This window comes from Anas acuta, chromosome 2, assembly GCF_963932015.1.
Source record: "Anas acuta chromosome 2, bAnaAcu1.1, whole genome shotgun sequence".
Classification (NCBI taxonomy): Eukaryota; Metazoa; Chordata; class Aves; order Anseriformes; family Anatidae; genus Anas; species Anas acuta.
This window is the reverse complement of record NC_088980.1, coordinates 109,035,786-109,048,393: the sequence shown is the minus strand read 5'-3', so window position 1 is coordinate 109,048,393 and position 12,608 is coordinate 109,035,786.

The following is a 12,608-nucleotide window of genomic DNA, read 5'->3' as shown; positions in this document are numbered from 1 at the left end:
TTTTTTTACTTTTTTTTTTTTTATTTTCTGAAACAACCTATAGTAAAATTGGTGACGTATGGACTGGATAAGTGACTGCAACAGATGGAAAGTGTACTGCTAATCTCCACCCTTTAAGCCCAACCAACCAGCTAAAGTTGAACAGGCAGCCACTTCCTAGTGATATCCTCTAGGGAATCAGTATCGGGGCCAGTACCATTTAATGGCTAACTTGATTAACAACCCTCAGGATGACTTAGAGAACAGTCTCAACAAGTTTGTGGCCCACACCAAACCTGGGGCTGGTGAGGTTTATAATAATGTATGTGTGTCAACGGCCTTTCTGGGGATGGAGAGTGTGGTTGGTACAGTGGAGGGCAGGGATGCCTTTCAAAGGGACCTAAAGTTGCTCAAGAAATGAGCTGCTGTGTGCTTCATGAAGTCCAGTGAAGTCATAAAAACCTGCATCTGAGGTAGACTTACCCGGTGCAGCATTTCAGACTGGGTAGTGGGTAGAAAATAGCTTTGAAATAAAAGGACCCAGCAGGGCAAGGGGGGTTGTTATGTGTGTATCAGCAGCGTACCCTTAAAGCAAAGAAAGCCAGCTGTATACTGGGAATATTTACAAAAGCACTGCTTCAAGTCAAGGGGGCTTATTAGTCCCTTCTACTCAGCCCTTGCAAGACCACACCTGAAGAACTGCACCCAGGCTTGGGGACCCCAGTGAGAGAAAGACACTGACTTAGTGGTGTGAGTCTGGGAGAGGGCTGGAGGATATGACAGGCAAGGAGCATCGTAGCAGATAACCACTGCTGTGAGGAGAAACTAATGGAGAAATTTGCAAAACACCAGTCAGATTATGGTTGCCACATATTCACGGCATTGTGATTGATACAATCAGCATGGTGTGCACATTTACCAGAGAGTCCAACTCCTATTTAGCTGGCATGAAGGTTACTTTCCAGGTGCTGCCCCACAGCATATGCTGATTCTGTGACTCTTCAGGAAATGATGGCATGGCCTGCTTCAAGTCCCAGACCTTGAAGATGCAGAAGCATGCATGAAGGAAGGAGGCCAAGACTGATGAAATCTAATGAGATCTAAAGGGTTGGCACCCTTACTTTGAGTTCCTCACAGGTTTGGTGGATGCTCAGTCCAAGGGGTGTTTGGAGCTTTTCCTAAGTGCTTGGCCATCTCCTCTGTGTAGGAGCTTCACTTTAGATGAGAGCCGGGAGACTGCCACATGGTGCTCTCTCCAAAAGGCTCAAGCTCCCAGAGGAGCTGCTGCCTGGAAAGCACCCCATGGCTCATTTCAGCAAATGTCTCAGAGACACCGCAACAAACCAGCCACATTGCTTCTGAGCAAATCAGACTGCTCACAAGAAATCAGGTGCCAGAAGGTGGGTTTGTCCCTGGGGTCTGCTCCTCATGAGCACTTGCAACTTCTATGCATCCTTGTCATATGTTGTGCATTAGTGGCTGCTCTCTTCATGCCTCATTTTTTATTCTTCTCTATGCTTCAAACTGAAGCAATTGCTCTTTTCTTCTCCTTCTTTTTTCTTTCTTTTCTTTTTTTATTTATTTTTTAACCCATTTTCAAGTGAGGTAAAAGGTGATATTTTGCCTTTATCTGGGAGAAGCAAGAACAACAATCAGTAGCCAGAGGGGTAAAAGTCCATCAAAGTTATCAACACAACATTAACAGGAAACATGTTCCTATGTTGCGCCTCTCTTAGCAAACCCTGGTGAGTCCTGCAGCATCTAGCACTACACTGAAGACATTCCAGTTGGCTGTAGTTGCAGGTTTAGCTGCTCTGACTCACTACAGGCAGTAAGATCTTGTTTTCCACTATAGTCACATTTTGGTGTGGCATCTCTTACAGCAACCGTGTGGTAGTGGCAAGCACCATCCAGCATGTGCCTCGGCAGGGGGTGGGGAGGAAGGGAAAGGGAAAGGATTAATTTTTAATTATTTTTTTATCATTAGTTTTTCAAGCCACTGCCTCCCACAGCCCATGCTAGGGCAAAAGAGGCAGCTGCCAGCAGACACAGACGGTTCATGACAATGTGATCATCCTGTAGCAAACATTGGGAAAAGTGCATTTTTAACACTGTGGCAGCAAGAGTGAGGTGATGCAGTAAAATATTAATGAACTGCTTCAGCTGACAGATCTGAATACATTGTAGAGGCTAGACTTTGGAGGTCAAGACAGTGTATTAGTTTCATATTAATGAAACTACCTATAAAATTCTTCCCCTCTTCTAACAAATATTACTGGGGAGGAGGACAGAGGGAAAAGGGAAAGCTAGCTATAAACCTTGTGATGTTTCAAGAGAAAGTGTGTGGCATGTTAGTACAAAATTGAATGGTACTTTTTTCCTTCTACTCACTTAAAACTGATGGCAAACATCCTTGTGGATGCTCCCATTACTCAGGTCAAGTTCTGTTTTGTAAAGGGTAGTGTTGGTTCAGATGGATTTGGAAAAGATACCAACTACACTGACATAGTGACACAGCAGCATACCTTTTGAGGTGGTTGGACTCTGATGCAGATAATAGATGTAGCTTAGAAATTGAAATGTTAAAAAAAAAAAAAAAAAAATTAAAATTGGGAATCTTTTTAAGTACATATTTTGGTTATGAAGGTCTTCTCTAAGCAAGTTTCAAAAAATTTTAGATGACTATCATTTTGAAAAGAAAGCATCACTAAAGTACATTCAGTGAAGTACGTTCCCCAAAAATCTCATTCCACACCACATCCCATGATATCTGATTGCTCAGAAGAATCGATGACTGCCTCTCCAGTGAGCCAGGAAGTCCAGGGTCACCGTTAAAGCTCCAAAATAACACACACCTCCATATGGTGTCACGATATTAAGGATGAGCTCTAGGTACAGCACGGTGCTACCTGGCCTACAAAACAAATAAATAAATAAATAAAATAAAATAAAATACAAATGGGATATGCACTGTTTTTATTCTGAGTGTATAGTTCATCATCAGCTGAGCACAAACACAGTGCTCACTGCTGATGACTTTAAAGTCGAGCAGAAATACAGATGGAATTGCTTTTTGACGTATTGTTCAAATAGGTAGAGAAAAAAAAATAAACGAAAACAGACTGAGGAACAAATAGTCAAATATGAAAAATCTCAAGGAATGTTTCTAACTACTAATTGTTTTGCTGTAAAAAAAATAAAATAAACAGGCCCAAATAAACAAAGTATATTACTTAAGCCTGCTTCAAAGGGCACTTACAGGACAAAAATGATCACTTTTGGATGGCTTGATCCTGCTCCCTCTCTTCTTTGCACCTAATGAGAACAGGGTGACATTCATTGCTGGGCTCCCTGTTGCTTGTCATCAAGTCTCATGTGCTGTCAGATCCCCTTCCCTGCCTCCTAAACATCTCCACAGATTCACAGCTGCCAGGGCCCTACTGCAAAGCTACAAAAGGCAGTGAGCCCAGCCTTCTCCCTGGCGGTTTCAGCCCCACATCCATCCCAAAGAGACTTCCCAGACAGGCAGGGTCCTGCTCCCACACTGTGCATGAGACACCAGCAGAGAACTAGCAAGGGTTCACGTTGGAAATGCACCTTCATGCTCTCATCCCAGTAAAGCACCAGGCAAATCTAACAGAGCAAAAGGCACAGCCATGTAAAGTGAAATGGCTGAAGGTTGTCTGTGTGAGCAAGGAGACAGAATGCATTTCAGATGGCTTTTTGAATCATCCTTTTTGATATTTATCATCCAAGCTATTTCTTTTGCTCTGCTCAGCCCATCTGGTAATTAGCTCATGATGTGTGGATTCAAAACACATCCTTAGTACTCTGTTGATGAAGTAATATTTCTGTTGCTTGTTTTGCCTAGACAGACTCCGCAGCCATTCCTCCAGGGCCATTAGATTTATGTAGCTACTTCAACAACTTACAGCTTTTAAAAAAAAAAAAAAATGTTGGTGGTCTTGGTCAGGGTCCAAATGACAGGAAGGGCGCTGGTCTCCACCAGGGTTTCTGACAGACACTGAGTCTGCTGTGCTACAGCTCAAGGAAAGTGGATACTCAGAAAGCGGCCCTTGCATTTGTCTTTTTCCCTGATCTGTCCACCCCTTCCCATGTTTGATCTCAGTTGCGTGTGGGTTCAGATGGCCCCAGCTCTCTTCCAAAGGCATGCAAGGAACTGGTCCCTATGCTGCATGCTATCTCAGAGCATCCTAGGCAGAGTCTGGAGGCACCAAGAAAGGTCAGCCTAGAGAGAGGGTGCTCCCTTCTGCTGAGCTTTGCAGGAACCCCTCTGAACCAGCTTTCCTGGACACAGCCAATTTCTATGCCTGCAATTTAAGGCAGAGACAAGCCCTATCCTTTCCCTGTGGCCGGTCTCACTGACACCCATGCACTGAGCTGGATCTCCTGGGTATGAAATAAAGAGCAAGTCATGCAGAGTGGCGGAGATGGCATCTTCCTAGCCAGCTGCCTCTGAGCAATATGCTGGAGGGTTTCCTTGCAGCTCAGCACAGCACCCTGAGGTTTTCTTCATTCCCAGATACAAAAGCACGCACTATTGAGAAATGGATGAAGGGGCTGGAGGGAACAGACTGATTCAAGCACTCCAACGCAACCAACAAGAAAGGGGTTAAAATTCTCCTAAAGCACTTTTTTATTATTATTATTTTATTATTATTATTATTATCTAAACGGCTGTAAGTCTTTCATTTACTACAGCACTTCATCTTCTAAGAAAGTCCCAAAACAACTTCTAACATTTGTATAGGTCACATGGGCAAGAAAGGACAGTTATTTTCCTCCTATCTGAGGGCACATTTCAACAGTATCTAGGAGAAGAAAGAACCACACACACGCACACGTCACGTGTTGAAAGACACTTTTCTCAGCAGCACAGACCATAACTACCAGTTTTAACAGGAGAGAAAGCTCATCATTGACAGCCTACATCTCTGACACGAGGGAACACACTGCTCTGAAGACAACACGGGAGGGAGCATTTGTATCCACTCTGAGTCCACAGGGATCATGAAGACAAAACTCCCTCTATCAAACTGCCTGCAGGCTGTGGGCTTGCTCTGAGGCTCAGGTATTTTAAAGCACATAGGTCATCTCCAAGGCAGAATTATGCACAAGAACAACAGTAAGATAAAGCATTCAAAAAAAAAAAAAAAAAAAAAAAAAAAAAAAAAAGTTATGAAAATATTTCTTCATAATGACACTTTTTTTTAATTATTATTATTATTTTTAACACAAAAAGTTCCAGTAAGGCTATGAGAACAAGTCAAAAAAAAATAAGATATGCTGAGGAAAGACTGATAAATTAACACTTGTGTTCATGCTACCTGCATGGCCAAGGGCAAATGCTAGTCCAGGTGTGCCCAGAACTGGGGCACCTCTCTCCACTCACTATGCATGGAGACCAAGTGCTAAACAAGGGGTCTGACCTGAAGAGGGCTGATTTATACCCTCACACCCTAATACAGTTCTCAGCCCTGCTAGCTGTAGACATCTGGTGTAGCTTTGCATTATACTCTCGTTGTCCAAGTTAAAGGTAAACACACGGCAGCGTGCAGTTTCACTCATCTTGAATCATGTTGGCATCGTTACTTGGATACTATGGCAACAGGTAATATGGAAAAATGATGCAAGGGTGACCAGGCAGAAACATGAGGGTTTGTTAAAGGAAAAACATCATTTTTAATTCTGTGAAAAAAATCAAATGTAACCACCGCTGTTTACAGTAATGTGTTTTCTGTTTCAGCTGGCAACACCTATCTCCAAAAACATTCCTTCTTTGCTATTACAAATTCATCTGGAAGGTCCACAAAGCAGAGAGATTTGCCAGCTCTCAATACACTGCTTACTATGAACCGAAGCTTTTTTGTTTTTTCTTCATCAGTTTTCCCAACCTATGCTTATGAAACCTATCATGATGGATCAAAATAGATCAAGGACTGTTTTACCTAATCAACAGCACGATTTGGCTGTGCTTCACCAAGATTCGGACACTGTGAGTCAGCCTGAGCCAACACTCTACTTTATGACTTTCAAAAGCCTGTTTCCCATGGCTATAGTTGAATTCAATCAACAGAGGAAAACTGACATATTTTTATTTGCGTAACCCCTACCTCATATAAGCTCTACAAATAAAAAAAAAAAAAGAGGCAGCAGTAAAGAGGAAACTGGGGGGAAAGCATTGAGGAGGGTGAGATGGGGGATGACGCTTGGGGGTGACAATGGCAGCCACACACAACACAACTCACGAGGACTCTGCATTGCACCTGACCTGCTCTACCCCTGCAGACACTATGCATGAAAATAAGGTGTATGGCTTTGCTGTGGCACCCAGCATCACTTGTCACAAAGGCACTGAGACTGACGGAGAGCAGATCTCGGTCCAGGTGCACTCGAATTTCAGACAAGCAGCAGCTAATGGAGACGGGCTTCAGAGCAGGGACACGGGTTCCTCTTCTCCTACCACCCCTGTCAGTATATTTTAATGACGTCACCTACAGGAGAAAAAATAAACCTTGGCAATTCACTTTTTTTTTTTTTTTTTTTGGTAATAAAAATGTGTGCTACATTTAAGCAAGACTTGGCAAGAAGTTTTTCATTTATATAGTTAGATTCCAAGCCATTTTGTGGAAGATTTGGTCTTTCATGCCATTTAAAAAGCCATATATGCTTACGTTGTTGACATAACAATTAAGACATTTACTTACAGGTGTTTATAGCCTCATTCAATTTATGTTTAATGGAACAGTTGGATTGAGAAATTAAACTCACAGAAGTCAAAAAGTCTGAAGTATGGATTCCCAAAGCAACTGTAATGTATATCCCAGTTCCATATAAAACCAGAAGAGAACTGGTTCAGATGTCAAGTGCAGTATAATTCACATTTTTTTTTTAATTTTTTTTTTTTGAGAAAAAAAGCCAGTGGAATACAAATTGAACTCTGAGCCGCAGTACAAGCATCTGATTATTTCTGTTTCTGGAAGGCACCCCTAGGCCTCCCCTCTCTCCCCCAGGCTGTTACCAACCAGCAAAAATAATGTGGCTTCACACCCAGTACATGTTGCACAAGCCCATCCATTCTCCACTTGGTCACCTCCTGCAATGGTCACATTTACAAAGAAATGAGTCAAAAAAAAAAAAGATCAAAAGCCACATTGAGTTAATCAGTGGGCTGGTACACTTCTACTGGTACACTATTGCACCTGGTCCTGCATCATGCACACTTCCTGGGAAACACCAACACCAGTAAAAAGAAAATTCCCTTTACAGGGAGGGTGTGTATGAAACCTGACTGTGCTGCCCCTACTGAGAACGTTATAAAGCATGAAGCTGACCCCTTCCAGCAGTAATCATTAACACAAGTTTCCAGACGGTTGCTATCAAGATTTAGTACTATTCAAGTTCCTGGCCATAGGAAAGGTTGAGTGCTGATCAACACAATCATTTAAAATAGGAGTCCCCCCTCTTCCTGCAACACCCCTCCATCCGCACACTCCCCTTCCGCTGCTGGCACTCCGCACGCTGCTCACCGGGATCCAGCTCATGGGACAAGCCTACATTTCCTGACCCCAGGTCTAGCCTCTGGAAGAAATATAAAACATTAAGCAGTGCCGGGGAACAAGCATGGAGAGACAGAGAGACATGGGGCAGTAAAAGGGAAAGCTAACTACTGCCTTCAAACACCTGGTAGGTGGCTATAGAGAAGATGGAGCCACACTTCTCTCCAAGTCCCACCATGGTGGGAAAGGAAACAACAGAGACAAGTTGCAACACTGGAAATTCCCCTAGATTTGAGAATTCCCTTTTTGTTGGTTTGTTTTCTACCATGAGGGAGGTCAAACACCCATGGTGACTTCATAATTCAAGGCATTCAAGGCTCAGACAAATTACCCCAAGCAAGGTGGTGCAGCTGTAAGCCTGGTCTTGTCTTGAGCAGGAGCTACTCTGGGACTTCCAGAGGTCCGTCCCAAACCTCCTGATTCTGTGATCCTCGCCTCTGGATCCTCACCGCTGGTTCCTCAAGACCAGCGTCTTGCATTGAAACTATTTTGCTTATTTTCTCTCTCTCTGGCTGTTTCAGCCTCTGTTCATAAAGATGTCTGCAACATGCTATCTTCTTGCTCCATCTCCTGGGGAAGTGTTAGTTCCTCAAACTGTTCCTACAGAGAGTACTGATTGCATTTTTGGTGTAGCTATTACTTCTTAAATCTGTCCAGGTGCTGATTACAGCTGATAAAATGGCTGAGAGTGGTTTTCAACAGGACTTACAGTGCTGTCAAAACCAACATTTGGGTGAGACTTTATTACTGATGAAATTCTTCAGAAGTCCTCAACCAAACCATATGCTGCAGCCTGCTCCCCTGAGGTTTTACAGATGTTGTTCTTTCTGACTGTCTTAGCATGCTTCTCCATGCCCTGAGTGAATATTGGCTGGGAGGGTAGGAGGTGAAAAGATGGAGGGGAAAAAATTATCTTTGGCATTCCATTTTTTTGTGGCATTCCTGTCCCATAAAATTCTTTGTAGTTGCATGTTTTACCCTGGGTCAAATGAAATGTCTTCAGACCCCCGTGCTCTCTGGTCATCCCTCAGCAACAGGTTGACCATGTAGGGCCATGTCACCATAAAGCGATCAGCCCTTCTAGAGCTGGAATAATCCTTGTCCAAATGTTTCAGTGAGACATTAGACACAGCATTGCTGCAGGAAACACAGGGAGCCCTTCAGAACAGACCCTAAGTATTATGGAGGAAGTATAATTGTCTGGCCAGCACAATTGCATAGCTCATAAAGAACTGCCTACCTCTTAGCATCTTTAGCATCAGCAGTGCCTGTCAATAGCAAGATTTAAACTCTTTGGAGACATCTAAAAGCTCAGCATCTACTGACTTAAAGTCTATAACAAAGGTGCATGCCCTAGAAGAGAATTGGGTTTTAGGAAACAGGTCTATGACATAATTCTTTAAGCTTTTTTATTTTTACTTTTATATTCATTAAAAAAAAATAGAGCCACTCAAGTTCACCAAATGATCAGAGAGGCCTCACCAGACACCATCCAGCACCTAATCAAGTGTTAGGATTATAAATACCATGTGTCCCAGCAGCAGTTGATCACCAGTCATCGATGGTTATGTTGTCTTTACAGCTTTGCACCACTGGGACAAAGAAATTGCACCAGGAAAGTGGTGATTTCATTGCATAAGGCAAGTGCTGTACAGAAAATAATTAGTTTACAGAAAATGTGGGTTATGTGAGTCATGCATATCACAAGCTTTTTGCTTTCTTTCTTCACTAACATAAGGCAGAAGTGATCTCCAAGCTGCTGAACTATAAGAGGAGCAACAAGGTAAAATTACAAGCAGATCCTGGATAGGTGAATCTGCCTGGCTCTGTCTTGGAGACCAACACAGCCTCTCCAGGTTCCCAGAGAACAGCCTTTGTAATGGAACTTGCAAGAGACCTTGTAGGAAAGCAGATGGAAAATAGGGGGCGTGGATTGTATTTATGATTGCTAACTCTTTTGAAATAATGTAGATAGAAGAATTATATCTCATTTAGAGAGAGAAACGTGTTATTTATGAGTGGATTTCAACAAGCAGAAAAAAAAATTCCTGGAGATAGGCATTGCCCTAAAAGAGGAACAAGCAAGCAGCAGGAAAAGGACATATTGCTGGGAGATGTCTTAATGTTTAATTAGATCACAGAGATTACATAGAGATCATCCAGGTGAGCTGGAGCCCCCTGGGATTTCTAGGTGCTTAAAAATTTTTTAAATTAAAAAAAAAAAAAAAAAAGGCTGCAATTGAGAGACAGAAGACCAGATCTCCTTTTCAGCCAAGCATTTTTCCAGGGAGTTGCCCATTCTCCTGTCTTATTTAACTCTGACTTAACTTCCAGAGTCAGCCAATTTGTATAGTTGGGTCTCTCTCTGCTCACCACTAGCCAACACTTCACTAATTTGCAGCTGCCATGCTCCAAGTAAGATAAACCAGGTCAGTAAGACTTACATGGATGTGAAATATTAGAGCTATTCCTATCTGAAGCCAACTGAACAGGTCACCCCATTGCCTATATGAGGCGGCTGGCAGCATTTTTTAATGAAAACAGAAGGAAAGTGATTGAAGCACCAGCCAGACCCTTCTCTGAAATGTACAGATCAGTGAGAGCACTGGGCAAATGCAAGTGGAAGGCAAAGAAAGGTTGGAGGCCTGGTATCCGCTAGGATCAGATAGCAATGGCACAAGCCAGTATTTGAAAGGCACGTAGATTTAGAGATTTGGCTTTTGACAAGCTCTTTACAAGCTCATCTGAAGAAGTCACGTTGTACAGCCCTGTAAAATATAATTTCAGTATCAGACCATGAACTCCTACTTCTTGGATCCCTCTCCTCAATCCTGTATAGCTGTGACCTCAGGTTTGCACGTTCCAGCAGCTGTTATATTTTCTTTAGCATTCAGCCTTCTTCAGCTTTCATCACAACGACCTCTAATCTCTTTCAGAGCTGATCTGGCAAGAAATCCACATTAAAAAACTGTATGCAACAGCTCCCTAAAGTCTGCAGGTCTTACGAGCTTGGAGGATTTCCAGCCCTCTCCCAGGGACTCCCCACTTCACACTCAAAATCTTAGACAATTGGGCTGACATTAAATACAATTTATCTTCCCAGTTCCTCAGGGGCTGGAATGAAAAGGGGGAAAAATACATATAGTTTTAGGTATATGAATAATCATACAACATAGAAAGATAAGCTTTGGGTGACAAGTGGAATTTGCAGCTGCCAGGGCAGGGTAGCAGATCACGGCTCAGCTGTGCCCATAAGCTTTAAGATGTTCCATTCGGCTTCTCATCCCCGACAAGAGGGTCCAAACCACACCCAGTGCTCTTGGCTACACACAAGAGGGAAAAATCCACTAGTGTAGTGGCAGGTCTGGCTCTGTGCTGTCATCTGCTTGCTGGCCTAGATGCTCAAGCCAGACCAATGCCTGCACCCAGTGTGCAGGGCATAACAGGTACAGCTAGCTTGGTAAGTAAGTATGGGAGGAAGATTTAAGGGGTGAAAGAGATGACTGTGGGGAAAGAGGGTGATCTTGTCACAATGAAGGTTTGTCTGCACCTCCTGGACAATTCTAGGAAAAGAATAAACTAAACCAAATGGAATAAAAAACTGGAAGCTCTCTATGTAAGTATGTGAAGATAAGGCCCTTAGAGAGGTAAAGCACAATAAATTTGTGGTAGAAACTTTGTTCTCTTAGAGAAACTGGGGGTGGGCTCGCACTGTACACCTAAGTCTTATTTCTGAGGGAAAAAGTGTTAAGAATGGACTTAATTAAGAGAGGCAATAATATGTTAGCCTTCAGCAGTGAAACCCCCCTCCAAACAGTCTTATTTGTAGCTATGCTTGAAACCATGTAGTCTCTCCTATTAGATATTGCATGTAGCCACCAGGCAAGAATACAGAGATGCACACTGGCATCCTGCATCATGTCTGTGTGACACTGCACAAAGAAGTGCTGTATATGGTAATATAGTGCTTATATTTGTATATATTACATATGTTCATATGAATTGCTTATATATTGTGTACATATTTGTTATATTGGCAGGTTTATAGTATGGCTTCTTTCAGCAGATGCCAAGCTTTAATTATTTTGTGATTTCAAAAAGCAATCTCTGATGTTTCCTCCAGGAAGACTGCTTAGGGACTATTTAGAAATATAGCAGATGGGATGAGTTTACATCGTAGCTGGTCTCTTCTCTTAGGAGAACCCCAAACACAAGTATTTTGGAGCAGTACCCTTAGTGGCTCATGCTGACAGTTCAAGAATTTAGCAAGCACTCAGTCCTACCCAGACCAGGAAAGTGATCCAGGTAAAGGCTGATAGATGCCCATATTTCTCACTTTTTCCAAAAGTGTCAGATCTCACAGAGACACACACATTGCTCATCCTTCACATGAGAGATTTGGTCTCCAGAGCCAACTACGTGAGCCTGCATAGACCCATCCCTACCTGCAGCCCCAGCCCCGCAGCTCTAATGGCCACAATAAAATAACAAGGACAAACACCATGGCTGGCTTTTTAGACGGCCTTGTGCTTGACAGGAGGCACTACAGCTACAAGAAAGGGTTTGGTTGCTGAATAAAGTAATATGCCACTTAAATTTTAGAAAGTCTTCGTCAGCAGGGCAACAAAGCCAGCCTGTGCAGCAGGGAGAGACTGGGGAACAGCTCACAACTGATGGGCTGCGAGTCTGGCTTCATGAGCCTGGTGGCTGTGCTCAGCCTAAGATGAGAGACGGCTTGGTTGCAAGCATCACTGCAAATGAGAACTTGAGAGTGCTATCATTCTCTTGCATTACTTCATAAGCAAGACTGCTGTTAACACTTCTTCCCTCAGAGGTTAAAAAAAAAAATACAATAAAAACCAGTGTTATTGCTTTAAATGAATGCAGAACTACTAACCACATCCAGACAGTAACAACGTGCAAATCGAAATGATACTGAAATGCAGGAATTTGTCATCCAACATCAATTCATACAGGAACCTTAGCTTTTAATTTCTACACTAAAGGGCATTAATGACCAATATCATCAGGTTTAAAAGCCTAAAACAA